The 16,107-nt window shown below is 40.6% G+C and overlaps 1 long non-coding RNA gene across 1 annotated transcript; it reads right to left on the bottom strand.

Moving 5' to 3' along the window:
* Positions 1–11,918: 11,918 nt before the first annotated feature.
* LOC137481064 (uncharacterized) lies at positions 11,919–15,550 on the bottom strand. The gene is made up of 3 exons (XR_011003287.1): positions 15,484–15,550; positions 15,211–15,298; positions 11,919–11,994 (listed from the first exon to the last, which is right to left on the bottom strand). It is a non-coding gene; the product is annotated as an uncharacterized lncRNA (long non-coding RNA).
* Between the last annotated feature and the right edge of the window lie 557 nt (positions 15,551–16,107).

Here is a 16,107-nt window from a genome sequence, read left to right as displayed (position 1 = left end):
GTAGCACAGGGATGTGTTGGCTGTTGCTGGGCAGGGCTTACAGAGAGCCAAGGAGCTCCCAGCTCCTCATCCCACCAGCAAGGGGGCTGGGGGGACACAAGGAGTAGAGGGGAGATACAGCCAGGACAGGTGACCCCAGCTACCCAGGGGACATTCCAGACCATGTGACATTATTCTCAGATATAGAATGGGTGGAAAAGGAAGGAAGACGGTGATGTTTGGAGTGAATGTGTTTTGTGTTCCTGAGGAACCGTTCCATGGGATGTGGCCCTGCTCTCCTGGGCATGGCTGAACACCTGCCTGCCTGTGGGAAGCGGGGAATGAATTCCTTGTTTTGCTGTGCTTGTGTGCATGGCTTTTGCATGGCTTTTGCTTTACTATTAAACTGTCTTTATCTCAGCCCACGAGTTTTCTCACTTTGACACTCCTGCCTCTCTCCCACATCCCAGCATGGGGGAAGTGCGTGTGGCAGTGAGGACTCGGGTGCTGGGGAGGCCAAACCAGGACAGTTAAACCACAAATACTCCTTATTGAGCATAGCCAATATCTGTGAGCAATATTTTACTCTTGCATACTAATGTTTTGTGTTGCAACAAAGACCCCGCTTCAAGAGGAAAGGAATTTTTTACTTTTGTGTCTCAGAGTAACTTTAAGCTGTTTATGGTATTTCTGTTTAGAATAATTCCAGAGGTGTGTCTATTTATCTTCTGCATTAAAATTCAAGAAAAAGGTTTAGCTTTTGGCTTGCCTTGGGGGCTAAGCTGTGCAGCAGACATGTTTCTCTGAGATAATTTGTTTTCTAATTGCCATTCGTTTGCTGAAATACAATTAAAGTTATTGCTCTAATATTAACATCAACATCTTGATTGCCTTATCAGAATATGAATATGTATTTTTCTTACTCTGCTTGGAGACATCTTTCACTAACTTTCTCTGAACATGTTGCTCTTAATTAAAGAGAATTTTTAATTCAGATGTAATAGTACTTTTCCAACAACTGTTGCCAGTTGGTTGGAGAGTCAGACCTTAAATTTGAGTCCAGACTTTCATCAGGAATCATCATAACACCAGGGCACGTGTTCACCTGGAATATCTGAGCCTTTGGATGAGCCCTCACAAATGATCCCATCTTCGTGCAATTGCCAGAATTTAGTGTACAAGCAGGCAAATCTAAGCCAAACAGAGATTTCATTAAAAATGGAATGTGGTGAGGAGCTGGGAAAGCACTGAGCAGCCAGTCTGTCTGAGGGAGAAAGGGGCACTTGGGCCACAGGAGAAGAAGGAGAATTCTCAGCTCACTGAGCAGCAATGAGGCAGTGCTCCTGAGCAGCTCCCTTCACTGCGTGTCTGGTCTAGAGAACCACTTATGTGATATAGTCAGATCAGAATTAACAAAAGAGAATGAGCAGAATGAGCACAGCTTTATTTTTGAAATGGTCTTTATACAATTCTTTACCTTGGCTTTTTTTTTTTTTAACACTTCTTTACAAAGATGTTTAATGAACAGGATTCTTTCAATCAGTAAAAGAAGGAGAATGTTCCAAAATAGTTACATAAATGAAGAGGCCACTTGGGATGACAAAAACCAGAGATACAGTGAAGAAGCAGTCCCAATTGGTGATGAAATTTTCTTTTTTACTCTAAGAGATCCTTTTTAAAATATTTTTTCTCATTTAGTAATTTTCCTTTTATGATAGCATATCTATTTCCCATACCTCATTAGCTTCTGAGCACATATGAATATCCCACTGAGTTACATTGAAAATTATTTTTTTGAATATGATAGAAATGCAAAATCGAATCCTAGTCTAAAAAAAATAATGAAATTGACATGCTCTAGTGAATTGTTCTTGAAAATGAATTAAGTATATAATAATCAGCAAATAATTAATTTTTAATTTGTATCCTGCAAGGGTTAATTGATCCATGTTATAGAACTTGTAGTTTCAAAACTGAAATGTGATCTTTAGTGGGCTTCTAGCAGACCTCAGGTGGCAGAGATCAAGTGTGAGTTTGCTTTCTCTGGGGAAAATGTTGCTGAAGATTGTTACATTAAATGTGTCTGTCAAGGACAGTGACCAGTTGAGTAGAGCCAGTTCTTTGGTTTTCCCCAGATTTCCTTTTTGATTTCAAACTCACATGTAGGTTTGAATTTCTTTTCACATTGGCTTTTATACCTTAATGAGCCATTAATTCAGTTCAGACCACAGTTGTTCTGCAGATTAGGGTGTCCAGAATTAGGACTCTGTTAAATACACTAACACATTTATGTGAGGATTTATTCCATTAATAGGAAGTCATCAGAATTACTACACATTCAATACCTGGATCAAGGAATTTGCTTTTTGGTGAAGTGTGGCTTCAAGCAACAAAGAAGAATTAACCTACAAATAAAACCATGATATTTAAAAGAAGTGCTGCCACATTAATAGTGTGGTATGGGCTTGGATTTCCAAGCTCAAAATGCTGAGATTTAATATCAATAATGTGAGTCTTTCATAGCAGGCTTCAGCTGAGCTCTTATGAAAACAAGTCCATTTAACAGCAGTGGTTGTCTTGAAAAAAAAAAAAAAAAACAACCCATGCTGATAGTCCTTGGAGAGATTTTTCAATTAAAAAAACCACCCAAACTGCTAGAAATAATCTGCTGTGATAAAACTCTTAGGATCACTACATCTCCTTGTACGTGCAGCAACTGTGGATGTTTTTTATGAGTCCCACTATGACAAAACACATAACACTTGTTTATGTGTACAAAGAAGTATCTACAAGCCTTGTAGAGCATACAAGCTCTTTCATGTTTCAAGGAACTCTCAGTGTTTCCTGCTATGCTGTCTCATGTTTGGAATTGCCTAAAGTGCCTTTTTAGTGCATAGATGCTGCATAAAAATCAGCTTGCCTCATTGATTTCAATGAGCAGTTCCAAGGTCAAATGTTATTCAGCTGTAAAATTATCTATTAAATTTTTTTTACTAAGGGAAAGCATCTGAGTATTGAAGGACAAGATAATAGTCCATTTCCTGAATACAAAGGGATGCCTTTTGTTTGTTCAGCACATCGTTACAACAGGGATGTGCCTTGCTTCTCAACTTCTATTTATAGCATTACAAACCTTAGGGTGATCACCAGTTGTGAACAACACATCGTTAGAAACACAGGGCTGTGGAAATGGAGCTCTTGATATATCACAAGTGTATGCAGAATAATTAGAATTAGGAAATGGGAGGAAAGCTTAAGATTTCCTGAAAATTGCCTAAAACAAGAAATAAAATCAACCAACCAAAAAAAGAGCCATTTAAACTAATGTGTGGCCAGGAGATAACATTGTAAGTTGTTTTTTAGAGCGTTGTCATTGCATATGGGGGAGACAGAGTGAACTCCTTTAATTCCATCTAAAGATAACTGACATTTTCCAACAGATCTTCTTTTTCAGGGTCTGAGTTGTTGCACTTTTATTTTTGAAAGTATTTTTCTGCAGAGGAGAAAGAATATAATTTGTTTTTTTCAAAATGCTTTAGCACAAAGCAAATTTTCTTTGTTTGCTTGTTTGTTTAAATTTTAGCTTTACATTAGATTATTTTCACTATGAAAATTCAGGCAGTCTTACAAGTAAAGATGTGATCCTCCATGCCCATGAGTTGAGACAGTAAACGTTTTGGCAGAGCACACTCCCTCTTGAAGCCAAGCACTAATAGTCTGTGTGCATGTAATGTTAACAGGTAAGAAAAGAGTAAGTCCTTCTCCATTCCTAGCTGGAGACTGTGCAGTTCAGAGAGTGAGACTGAGAGAGCAAAACCCCACTAGGCAGATCAGCAGGGGGTAGAGAAAGCTCCTCAAAGTCTAAAAAGTATTTTCCTGTAATGTACTACTCACCTCTTCCCAAGTCAGGAATGAGATCTTACTTTCAACAGGAAAAACTCTTTGGTTTCATGTGCTCTTGCCTTCCCTCATTAAGGGATACTTGGCTTGCTCAATCTCTCTCATTAAATCCCAGTCAGAAGATTATGGTAATTTAGGTTATGACTTTGAGGAATCCTGCTAAATTGGAGGTGTCCCAGCTCTGCAGTTGGTGTAGCCAGGCTCCAGCAGAGTCTGCCTGAGCAAGGCTGGGCTCAAGTCACTGCAGCTTCCCCTGTGTACAGAGCCGTGGTCAACATCTGATAATGGAATTAAACCGCTCAGATTCAGCTGCTCACAGTGTCCTTTCCTGGTGAAAACTCCCCTGCTTCCTTCTAATAGGAACCTCCATTGCCATTACTTATTTCCCTTAGTTATCCAGCTATATTGGCCACAGAAATTCAATAGCAGTTGCTGATGCTCTGTGCACACAGAGTCATCCCCATCTTCGAGATAAGGCACTGAGATCCCCATTTTCATGTGAGCAATTACTCGCTCACCTAGTGACTGTAAAAATGCTTCCAAACAAACTGTAACATATTCCCTGCTATTGCATCACTATTTCCCACAGGGCCCCACAGATAACACAGATGTGGCAGGATAACTGGCATTCTTTTATAATGTAGTAAAATAAATTGTGTTTTTATAGGATGGCCTTAATGTACAGTAACACAAAATTCTTCAGAGAGGCATCAACAGTAAACTGGAGTTAAAAGGAAAATTTTACAGAGGAGTTGCTGAGGTTGTTGAGTTTTCAGGGGATGATGAGGTGTGTGACTGAACTACCAATACAAGTTAAGACAAGTGAAAGAATAACTGAAAATTATGAAGCATCTTAGCTAAACTGAATGATTTTCATGCCCTTATTTCTGTGATTAAGATTTTATCCATTAGCATACAATTTGTCAGCCTAGGCAGACCTAATAGAAGAATAGCTACAGCTCTGTATGCTCAGTAAGATATGGAGAATGGATTATATAATTTATCTAGCTCTTTCTTGACAACAGTTTAACATTTATTACAGTGGTCTGCACCGCAGTATTTCTGTCTTGACATTCAAGTTATGACTTCCGTAATTTTATCATAATTGTTCTTAACTCTTTCTCTGAGAAGAAATCAGCACTACCCAATCAGAGCAGAGGTGAGGTATGGAGAGAGAACTTTTATCAGCTTGTCTGATTGTTAGCAATAATCTTTTTTCTATGACTTTACCATGTTCATATCCTTTGAGCAGCACAGCAACATCAGCTGCAGTGAGCAGTGCATTGCCTCAGCAGAGGAAGACCCTCGAGCAGTCTGAGTACTGGAAAGCTCACCAGAAATTTTGTTTAGACCCCCAACCCAAAAGAACATCAAATTATAATCTTACAAAGGGAATATTTCTTAGGCTTCATTAGAAGAGGAACTGAAAGTTTGAAAACAACTTCCAAATGGAAACTTGGAAATTCTATTCTCGTTTAGTTATGTAATGTTCTCACCTGCTTCTAATAGTGCCTCTTTGGAAACACCAGAGCTCTGGAGTTCCCCATTTATCCACAAGGTGTTTCTATTCATCATTAATGCCATTGTCAGCACTGTCCCAGCTCAAGGAGCAGGTTCATACCACCATGAGGAACAAATAAGAAATTTCCACATAGGAAATTGCCCAGTTTGAAATGCACTTCTGGGAGAAAGAATGGGATTTTGATAGTGGCTTACTCTTGTTTCTTCAGAGGTCTTCTAGTTTTTGATTGGTTATTTTATTAAACCTTTTCAAGTAGTTGAGGTCTTTAGATGAAGAGTTGTTCTTCATAACTTTCAGTTAATAACTTTACTATTATCATTTGAAGAAAGGGTTGTATTTACAGTTAAACCAATATGCCGGGAAGATCAGAACATAGTGAGGACCCTAATGGCTGCAAAGATTTGGAAGTGGTTTTAATGAACACTCAGCAGGCAAGAAAATGCTCTTTTATGTTCACTCCAAATAAAAATACACAAGCTGAAGAGAAAAAACAGGCTGTGGCCAACCTTATTATATGAGAAGTGGCTGTGAAATTACTTATTTCATCTAAACTAAATAAGGCCAATTATTAGCTCTTCATATAAAACACAAGGGAAGTTTTCAGAGGCCTTATGAAGCAAGAACATTGTTTGATGGAGAATTACAGAGTCAGTTTACAGTTAAATCATAGAATATTCCAAGTTGGAGGGGGCCCACAAGGATCATCCAAGTCCAGATCCTGTCCCTGCACAGGATACCCCAAGAATCCCACCATGTGCTTTGTCATGCTTTAAAAAAGAAGTTATTATTTTCCTCAGAGATAAAGTGCAAGCTGTACCCAAAACCTCAGGGGCTGAGATCCTCTTCTACTTTTATGTTGGTATACGTATTTCTATAGTGTCATATAATATATATGGTGTGTAACTTAATAATATATTGCTCATATGCTATCATTATATTGCCATATTCAGAGATATTTACCCAAGTTTAGAACATTAGTAAGTGCCTTTACACTGAAAAAAATTCTCCAGCTGCCATAGTGAATCAAGTGAAAACGGGGTTGAAAATATCCACCATATTCCCAGGAATTCTTTGTTTAGCTCTGTGATGAGTCCAAAAAGCATGGAAAACAATCTCTGTGACACTTCTGAAACCCATTTCTGTAATTTCAGGGTTTTTTTTCCATCCCACTTCCTGTGTCCCATCTAAGAGGCTGAGTGTCTGGCAGGCTGGTGTGTCAGGAATGGTTGCACTCAGAATGCGCCTTCCTCCATTTAACTCTCTGAGAAGTCCCAGATGATTTAAATGATTTAGTGGTCTCACACCCAGAGGGAAATGAGATGGAGAACATGATGGAGTAGAGGCCCTGGTGCTGGGCAGCTGGCTGTGGGAAGGGGGCACAGGGGGGTCAGAGGAACAGAAAGGACTGGGAAGTACCTCAGACAGAAGTTCAAACCCTGTAATTCGAAAGGTGGTTTCAAGTCCCTGTTCTGCTCTGCGCCGTGTCCCTGTCTGCTTTAGCTCTCTGCCTGTAAACTGGCTATCACAGCATTTCCCTTCCCAGGGGCTTGCTGGGAGAACAGCTTCATTAAAAAGCACCAGCAACTCCCAAATATTGCAATAGATGCACAAAGAGCAGCAGCATAAAGCTGGTGTCATCTCTGGGCATAGCAAAGCAAACACACAGGTGTTTTGGGTGTGATCTTGTGGTTGGTTTTCTTTTTCCCTAGCAGAAATGTGAAGCTTTTCAACAAAAATAAACATATGAACATGGAAAAGAAGTTCTCAAACTAAAGTAAAAAAAAAAAAAATCAGACTAGTTTGGAAAGCCTAAACAAACACTGTAACATCTGTTTCCTGAGTTATTGATGGAGTCTGTCCTCAGGCTCATGTCTGCCTTCAACATCTTCCAAAACTTTCTATCCTCTGTGTGGTTTCAGAAGTCAGAAAATAACTGCCTAGCTGTCCTTCTGGAAAAATCAAAGTATTCCTCTTAACTTGAAGCTTGGATGTGGCTTAACTGTAAAGCAGCCAGCAAGAAAGTTGTTTGATAATGTTCAAACTCTGCCAACCAAGTGGTAAAATTACTTGTCTTATTTATTAGCACTGTAATAAACTTCCCATACCTCCATTCTCTACAGCACAAGGAAGATTTCAAACTACTCTTATTTTAAATGGCAGAGAGTAAACCTGAGCTTTTAACAGTGGAGAAATGTGTCCAATGCTTTCAGTATTATTGCCTATTGAATAAACAGGTAAAAGAGTTACTGCTCAGGGTCCGCTATGAACACATCAAGTGATTATGCTTCTCACTGAGATATTTTATTAACACTGATCTTTACAGTATCTGCCTATCACTTTCTAAAGTGTATCTATCTCTTCCTGACAATAGCCTGAGTTCTTACCCACAATATTCTGCCCCAGTCAGGTGAGAGCCCACCTGCAGAGCTGCCCCAGCCTGGCCAGCACAGACCTGGAGCTGCTGCAGAGAGCCCAGGGGAGGCACCAGCAGGAGCAGAGGATGGAGCAGCTCTGCTGGCAGGAAAGGCTGGCACAGCTGGCATTGCTCACCTGCTCTGGAGAAGCTTTGGGCTGAGCTCAGTGTGGCCTTGCAGGGCCTGAAGAGAGCCTAAAGAAGGATGGAGAGAGACAATTTCCATGGGCCTGGAGTGGCAGGACAAGAGGCAATGGCTTCCCACTGACAGAGAATAAGGTTTTATAGGATCTTAGGAAGCAATTATTCCCTGGCAGGGTGGGCAGGCCCTGGCACAGGGTGCCCAGAGCAGCTGGGGCTGCCCCTGGATCCCTGGCAGTGCCCAAGACCAGGCTGGACACTGGGGCTGGGAGCAGCCTGGGACAGTGGAAGGTGTCCCTGCCATGGAATGAGATGATCTTTAAGATCCCTTCCAACTCAAGCCATTCTGTAACTCCATATTTTTAATGATCTGGGTGTTTTGCTGGCCCATTGCTGGATCCAGAAATGGATCCCAAAGAGCAAAAAGGAGAAATGTGACCCTCATCTTTCCTTCTCTCCAGAATCTGAGGGAGGTGGATAGGAGAAGTGGATCAAGCTTGGAGTGGTGTGGATTCTTGGTCTTCCAGTCTTTCTTTAGGAGACCAGATAAATCAGTCCAAAATTCAATACAGTCCAAAATTTAGATGCTGAAGATTCTTAGCTAAGCTCTAAGTCTGCATTATCTGGCATCCAATGTGTCAGATTTTCTAGCAGTGAAGTTCTCTAGGGACTTTTGGGTTTCTAAAATATTTAGTAGGCAAGATTTTCAGCAAACACAGTTAAGAATCTGGAAACACTTCCAAAAGGCTAATTTTGATCAGTACTGAGGTTCTGGAAATGGTGATAAAAACTGGTTTTTCACCCCACAGTAAAAGATGGAATTCCAAGACATGATCTCGTATTTCCTTGTGTCTCCCAATGGCTCCTTGTACTAGGTGCACAGCCCAATCTGATTATATTGAATACTACTTATGTTATCTGTCAGCAGCTTCATGCTTCTCAGTGCACTGAGCCTGGTGACAGGATAAAAATATTTTCCTATAATGGCAAAAGAGAGAATTGCAGTCATTTGGAAGCTGCAGACTGTTCCTTCAGCAAAAGATTGGATGCTCAATTTAATTGGTTGTGCTTCACTAGAAAAAACATAGTGCACTCATTAAAACATCAAAACTCTAACTTCCAAGATATCTGCTCCTTTTTTGAATTACAGCATGAGTAGAATATGAGATCTGAAAATATTTCATCATGATTATACTTTTGTAACCACCATTTATAATTTGCAGACAATCTGTGGGGGACAGGGAAGCTCTGGGTATTATTGATTTACACTGTTGAGATCAATGTTATAAGCATATTTGCATTTAAAAAATAGATGGAATAGCTGTATTCTTCTCCCTGAAGTCCTAAATCTATGTGAAGCTTGTTTTCTTTGCTTCTTTTTTTTTTCTCTTTATTACAAAAATAGAAAAAAATCAAAATAAAATACTAAGAAATGCACAAAACCTCATCTTCCTCTGCTCCAGTGGTTCTGTGGGCAAGGAACACCACACAGGTATTTCATTTCAGCAGTGTAGTCACATCCTCTGTAGGACAATATCCCAGAGTGTTATATGACAAGCCATAAAATATTACAAAGACAATGACTGCAGTGGGGGAGGGAAGATTATTTAGAGAAGCAAAGGCTTCATTTTGTTTTCCAAAGCATTCTGTCATGCAGTAAATTAAATATCAGAGACATGAGTTTCCTCTGGCAGTGCCCTCACACCCCACAGAAGGGGACAAGTTCTTTTCTAGGAGGGACACCAGCCAAGGAGCCATTGCTGTACTGAGCATAGAGAGCTTTTCCCTATTAATTTTTCATTTTTAATACAACCCAATTTGAATATTATGGTATCTCTGCTCTCCCCCCTTAGATTTCATGGTCAGCACCTAGGAGTGCTGTCTGTGTGCAAGGCTGTGCTCAGCTTTAACAGAGAGCTTGGCTGTGCCTTCCCAGGGCCCTGCTGAGGAGCTGGGAGGCCACAGAAGTTTGCACCCAAGCTGCCTTTGGATAATCATGTTTTTGGAACGCTGAACGTCCTCCACATGTCAGATTTTTTAGCTCCCAATTACTTTTGCCTCCTAATAGGTTTTGGAACCTTGGTTGGAAGGTCTGTTGTGTAATTACAGGTTTGGTGCAGCTCTAGGAGTGGTTGTGGCTTACTGTTCTCTCTGCTTTTTGTGGCTCATCTGATTTAGTTCCTCACACCTGAGGGATTCTAAAGGCTATTTGCAATGTTCAGAGAATGAAGAATAAGAAATCAGTGAGATGCTTTATCTGCCCAGATTTTTTGTTTTCCTCCATCACCTTCTCCACTTCCCATTTTCCATGCTTTATAGCATTCAGCTGGATACAAAGTGCATCTGACCATGTATTATTAATCACATTGCTAACTAAGTTTGCAAGGGAGACTGGCAATAATCACAAATACATGCACACACATGCACCTTGTATGTACAGCTCCTCTCTCTCAATCTGCAGCATTTAGAGAAATTGTAGAATCGTTCTCTCTTCTTTGTAATAAAGTTCCATTGAAGAGTCCAAAATTAATGATATTCTTTGTTGTTCTTTATTGTAAGAAGTTAATTTAGAACTTAGCAATGAGTAGAAGATGCTTAAGTAATTCTTTCCAACCCCATGTCGTTTCACTTTGTGTTGTGTGATGCGCCTTCATTTAGCTTTGAGTAATCACACGGCCAGAAATTGTCCTGTCATCTTGTACATCCTAAGAAATTGTGTCATCTCTCCAAATTTTAACTCCTGGCTGTTCATAGTATTCATCATTTCTCCTGAGTTCTATTATGAGAGTTGGAGAACTCTAATTACTAAACTTGAAATTTAAATACTGCCAGAAACTTGCAAAGATCCTGCATACAGGAGTGAATTTCACCAGACTCTCTCCTAGAATATTGATGTTGGGGTCCTTATAATTATTTCCTCAAGTAGTTTCATCTGTGCAGCTCTCTGAGAGTCTTACCTGACCCAGTGCCATTTTAGATGGAATTCTGGGACAGCTCTCTGCTCACTCTAAAGCCGTGTCAATCTTCAGGTACTGTTATTTCTTGATCCTCTTTTATATGAAACTGATTCCCTTTGATATCTCTCTGGCATTTTTAATACAATTTTATTTTCTTTTAATGTTATCCCCTGGCAAAATAATTTATTTTGTGTTCTGCATGTCTTTTCCCTGCTACAGTACTCCTCCAAGCCCTTGTAAACCTCTTTTATTTTCTTATACATATTCTAAACCCCATTTCAAATACGATTCCAGCCTATTCCCTTTTCTTTCATCATTGTTACAGTCTTTTAACTTCATTTACTCTTATGTACCCCTGTGTTTGTGAGTGTTTTATCTCAAGCTTTGATTGCTTTTTGCATTTAGAGATTTTATTACAGTGCTTGCTGCTGGATGTCCTGCTATGTACTACCCTCTAGGACATAGCATTAATGTTCAGAAACAATTTTTCTTCTGCATCTTCTTCCTTCATTTCTTTATCCAATTTCCTTTTATCCAACACTTATATGACTTTTCTAAATCTCCAGTTCAGTATCCTCAGTTAGAAATCCTCCATTTTAAGATAAAAAATGGAAATAATGGGGCCATTTTTAACCAGTAGTTTCATCACGTCTGGCTTTCTGCCAAATTTCATTGATTCTCTTTTAATTTTTCTTCTTTATTATATTGTGTACAAATTGTACTTCTACTGCTATGCCATATTTTAATGATTCCTTCCTCTTCAGAATTTATATCAAAGTGACTGAAAAGTGTGGTCATTAACTTTCATGTTTGGACCTATGTCTTTTTCAAATCGTTTGTTCTTCCTGCCAATTTTTTCCTTCATTACTTTTAATTCTGTATTATATTTGTGTCTCCACAATGCACAAAATGCTAAACATTTCCTGATGTACCTTTCCAAAAGAAACCTTCTGCCTTGCATCTCACAGGTTTGGAATTTAACATCGGATTTGTACAACGCTGTTACCTGCAGAGCACAGCACTGGGCTCTTCATTCTGGGTGTGAAGGCAACACCATATCAGGTGCATTTTTGGCTGGATCACTGTAAGTAATAAGATTTTTTAGGGTCAGTAAAAGAAAAAAGCTGGGCCAGCATCTTCAAAATTTCTGGATACAAGTGTGAGAGTCACTCAGCTAATGCATGTGCACTCAGTGCATGGTTAAATGTCCAGCCATGCAGGGTTGAAATTGGGAATGTTGATTCTCTGGTTGTGTTTTGATAACTTAAATCCTTCAAGTGGTGATGTCAAGACTGAAGTGTCTTTCTTATGTGTTCTATAACAAAAGTTTTGTCAGCTTTCAGTGATGAATCTTGCCTTAAGGTCGTTCATCAAGATGGATTAAAAACTGAGGAATTATTCTCTTGGGAACCTCTTTAAGCAATTGTGAATTTGTAGGTGTGCAACAGAGTTTTGATGGCAGATCAGAGGTGTGGAAGTGAAGGTGTCCAAGACCAGGTTGGATGGGGCTCGCAGCATCCTGATCTAAGGGGAGGTCAGGGGTGGAATGGGATGAGATTTAAAGTCCCTCCCAACCCAAATGAGGGTTTCTGATTCAATCATCCAACAAACACTTCTGGGTATTTATTTATTTTTTTATTTATTTCTGGCATTTGATCAGGGGCTGCTTGACATCTCCCCTGCTGAACTGTTGCTCTTATTTTAGAATGGTTTTGCCACCACTTTAAAGAACAAGTAGGCCAAGAGGATAAGCTCCATTTGCAGAGTTTTAAGAGATTAAACAATGTATGTACCTGCATGTTCTGCAAACTGACCCCCAGGGAACTGGAGATTTACTTAACCCCTTGCCTGATGTGAAGCTTTCCAAACACAGCAGGTTATTGTACGAAAGACACTTATATTTCATCATTATAAAGTCTGTCCTGGAGATTACAAACTCTAAAACAAAGCCTCTTCATTAAAAAAAAAATTCTCTGTGGGAAACTAATAGGGAATAAAGAACACTTCGTGACAAAGGAAAATAAGGCAGATTTGAATTTGTCTTTCATCCTAATTAACAGTAGGTAGTGATACAATCTAGGAAAAAAGTTATCCTTCAAAATAAAATGCTCTTGAAAAGTACAATAATGTTAATAGGCTGTCAATAAATGAAAATACTGGACATCTATGTGCATTTTGGGTTTAGGTGACATGATGCCCCATTAAGACCATGCATTCATTTCAAATTCTCAAGGTTAATAAATATTTCAGCAGTAGAATATTCCAGCTGATTTAAGACATTAAAATTTAGCTTTTATGCATTAACTACTCTCAATTTCATTGACAAATTGATGTAACTCTTCAGTGAAGTTGAAGTTACAGGAATTATGGTTCCAAAAGTCAACACTTGTAAGGCATGGCAGCCTGTTACTTGTTAAATCCCGCTTTTTAAATTACAGGGGAAATCATCTGCCTTGTTTCTTAGCTGCTGAGGAAAAACTGCTGTTGAAACATGAGCATTTTAGAAGATGGTAATTGCTCCTGCATACAGAATACATCTCCTGAGCTCTGTGTCTTGCAGAAGAATGCAAGAAAGTATAATGGGCATTTTACTGATACCTGCAAAGGCACTGAGATGTGCTTTTATCAGGAGGAATAATTTTTTTCAGATGATTGCTCACATAGAGATGAATTCCAGCAGGATCTCACATTCAATGAGCCCATGTCAGATCTTTGTGGAAGGCCTAACCAGGGTTGCAGTGGAATGATTCCTGTAAATTTTAATAGGGTCAACTCAGAGGGCTTTTTAGATGTTAATTTTTTTCTTCTTGTTTTTTTTTCTTTTTCCCTTAGGATCCCATGGATGACCGACTGGAGGTCGGAGACAATCAGGGACTAAAACTGACACTGAAGAGTGACCAGATAGTAGCTCTTGCCACACTTGTCTCAAAAAGGTTTATTTTTATAGCTATGAAATATTTTGGTCTTGATCTCAAGCTTGTTCACAGCACATCTAGCATGCAAACTTATTGGTTTCAGATGATAATCTGAGTCTAGCAGTTGAAGTGCAGCTTCTTAAACTGCCTATGTTCTCATCCCTAGGACAGGTTTCAAGCAGCCACTACAAGAGAGGGAGGAAGGGGGAAAAAAAAGATCCTAACAGTGAGAGAGGAAGCTGAAGGAGACAAACCTTGGTGGTAGAGGTGGGGAAGCTGAAGGAGAAGAGGTCTGCTGGCTGGCAGAGAAGCAGCTCGAGGCTGGAGCCCTCCTTTGGCTTGCTGCTGAAAGCAGAAAGAGCCAGTGATGTCCAATATCCCTGATCCAGAAGGTGTTGCCATAGTAATGTGCTGGAGGAAGCCTGATATGCAGATTGGAGATGTGCTGTAGGACATAATCTATCAGTGGTGAGCCATGAAAACAAACAAACTGAAAATCCAGCCTGGCCTCTGGCTGTGAGTGCACATGGGCTGCTGTGGTCGTGTTTGTGTTACCCTGTACCCTGGCAGCACAGGAGAGCTGAAGAAATGGACCCAGCCTTGGGGAACTCGCTGCTCTTGCCTTGGCAGCACCAGGAACAGCCCCAGTTTTCACTGCTGTCCCCTCCCTTGGGCTCTCTGCCACCAGCCCAGTATCCCCCAGCCCATTCTCCACCCTGTTTCTCTGAGGGTTTACCCTTGGAGAGCAGTGATGTCCCTCCTTGCCATGGAGAATTTTTATTGCACCCTTTATCCCAATCAACTCCTCCATTTTTCACAGGCTTTCTCACTTTTTCTAAATTCATTTTTCCTACTGATTGACTCTCTCCTTCCTCTCCAACTAATCTTGTTTCATTTTTTTCCTTCACTATGAGGAAGACATTGCCAAAACGTCACCTCTAATCTTGTTTCCCATTTCTAGCATGTAATTTATTAATCCTCTCTCTCACTTTTTTCCCCTTTTATTGAGCAGTCTACATGCTAATACAGCTCAAGTTTTATTTTCAGATTGTCAAATAAATAATTTTCCAAGTCTTAAGAGTAGAGGAAAAATAAGAGCTTTGAAATAATGATCAACCCTGTCTTTTGCCAAGGCATTTGCTTTTAGATCTATACAAATCACCTTATTCAGGGATAATATAGCTGTCCCATGTCAGATAAATTAATTATTGGATGGGTTATTTAAGAAGCTAAGGTGACAATCCAGCCTTTGTCTGATTGATAAAGACCAACTACATAGAACCTTCACATAAATATAACTCTGGTCTCTTAAATATAATATTCCTTGTCCCATTCCTTAACTCTGTGTTGTTGGGTGGCTTTTTCATTTTTTCTCTTTCTTACTTTGATTTCAGTGAGAGTTTTCCTTGGCATTTTGCATTGGTACACTGATAACCTGTTTTTGGCTCTTGTGAACACTTGCACTGGATCTCTAAGTCAAAAGGAAATAGTGAACTGTCAGTCTTTTTCTCAGCAGAGATGAATGACCATTAAACACAAGCACAGTTTGGTCTTGCTGTCAGGCCTGCTTTAAAGTGCAATATTGTATTTACTGATAGATTTTTTACCATTGCTGTGTTCAATGGGAAAAGGATCTTTACCTCCCAATTTACACACTGTGTTGTCCTCTCAGAGCCTAAGACGTTGTGGATGCCCTTCTCATTTTGTGGGCTGTGTCAGGGGACTTTCAGTCTTTAAATGGGAGGTGCTAATTTGGTGACAGGAGATGATGGAATTGCAGAATCCCAGGATGGCTGAGGCTGGAAGGGCCCCGGGGCTGCTCTGGTGCCACCTCCCTGCTCCAGCAGGGCCATCCCAGAGCACAGGGCACAGCAGTGTGTCCGTGTGGCTCTGCAATATCCCCAGGGAGGAGACTCCACAGCCTCTCTGCACCATCTGCTCAGGGCTGGGCACTGCCCAGGGCAGGAGTTCTGCCTCCTGGGCAGGGGCAGCTCCTGGGCTCAGGCCCTGCCCGAGGCTCTGGGGCCATCGCTGGGCCTGGAGCAGAGCCTGGGCCTGCTCTGCCCTCCTGCACACGGGGACAGACACACAGGGACAGACAGACAGGGACACACAGGGACACACAGGGACAGCCAGGGCTGAGGCCCCTCTCACTGGGGCTCCTCTCCAGGCTGAGCAGCCCCAGCTCCCTCAGCCTTTCCTGGGCACTGAGATGCTCCAGGAGCTCCTGTCCCTGCTGTGCTGAGGATCCAGAGCTGGACACAGCACCCAGAGCTGCCT

The sequence above is a fragment of the Anomalospiza imberbis genome, chromosome 12 (assembly GCF_031753505.1).
Source record: "Anomalospiza imberbis isolate Cuckoo-Finch-1a 21T00152 chromosome 12, ASM3175350v1, whole genome shotgun sequence".
Classification (NCBI taxonomy): domain Eukaryota; kingdom Metazoa; phylum Chordata; class Aves; order Passeriformes; family Viduidae; genus Anomalospiza; species Anomalospiza imberbis.
Note: the sequence above shows the minus strand (reverse complement) of the source record. Positions and strands in the feature narration are given on the sequence as shown.